The sequence below is a fragment of the Penaeus monodon genome, chromosome 27 (assembly GCF_015228065.2).
Source record: "Penaeus monodon isolate SGIC_2016 chromosome 27, NSTDA_Pmon_1, whole genome shotgun sequence".
Classification (NCBI taxonomy): Eukaryota; Metazoa; Arthropoda; class Malacostraca; order Decapoda; family Penaeidae; genus Penaeus; species Penaeus monodon.
In genome coordinates this window covers 21,340,719-21,341,110 of record NC_051412.1, presented here as the reverse complement: position 1 = coordinate 21,341,110, position 392 = coordinate 21,340,719, and the positions used below count along the sequence as shown (strand labels likewise).

The window sequence follows — 392 nt, the reverse complement described above, 5'->3', positions numbered from 1 at the left end:
GGAATTCGCTAAGTGGTCGAAGTTCAAGAGTAATTAGTTCGTGGAATCGGATCGTAAATGGCCCTTGTTACGACCAGCCCGCGCGCGCTTGGCCAAACTCCGCTCCAAGTTTTCTCTTTTGGAAAGCACGGAGTCGTATCGGCGGAGCGGGAACACATATCGCCGGCCTGGCTCCGCCCAACACTCACTTCGGGGACAGCAAATACGGATGAAATCAGCGAACTGCTCTTATTATCCAATTAGCACGCGAGCGAGAGCGGGAAAATGGCTGATCCGATTTTGGTTTTGGTTCGCCGATCTAACGAGAACCTTTCAGTTCCCAGCAGATGAATAAGATTTTTTTTTTATTATTAGGCCTACAGTCTGCATGCCTTCTTTCCCAACCGCTTTTT

At 49.2% G+C, this 392-nt stretch overlaps 1 protein-coding gene across 1 annotated transcript in view; it reads right to left on the bottom strand.

Moving 5' to 3' along the window:
- LOC119590450 overlaps positions 1-392 on the bottom strand; it is a gene marked incomplete at its 3' end in the record, with an annotated part of 65,850 nt that overhangs the window by 64,911 nt on the left and 547 nt on the right.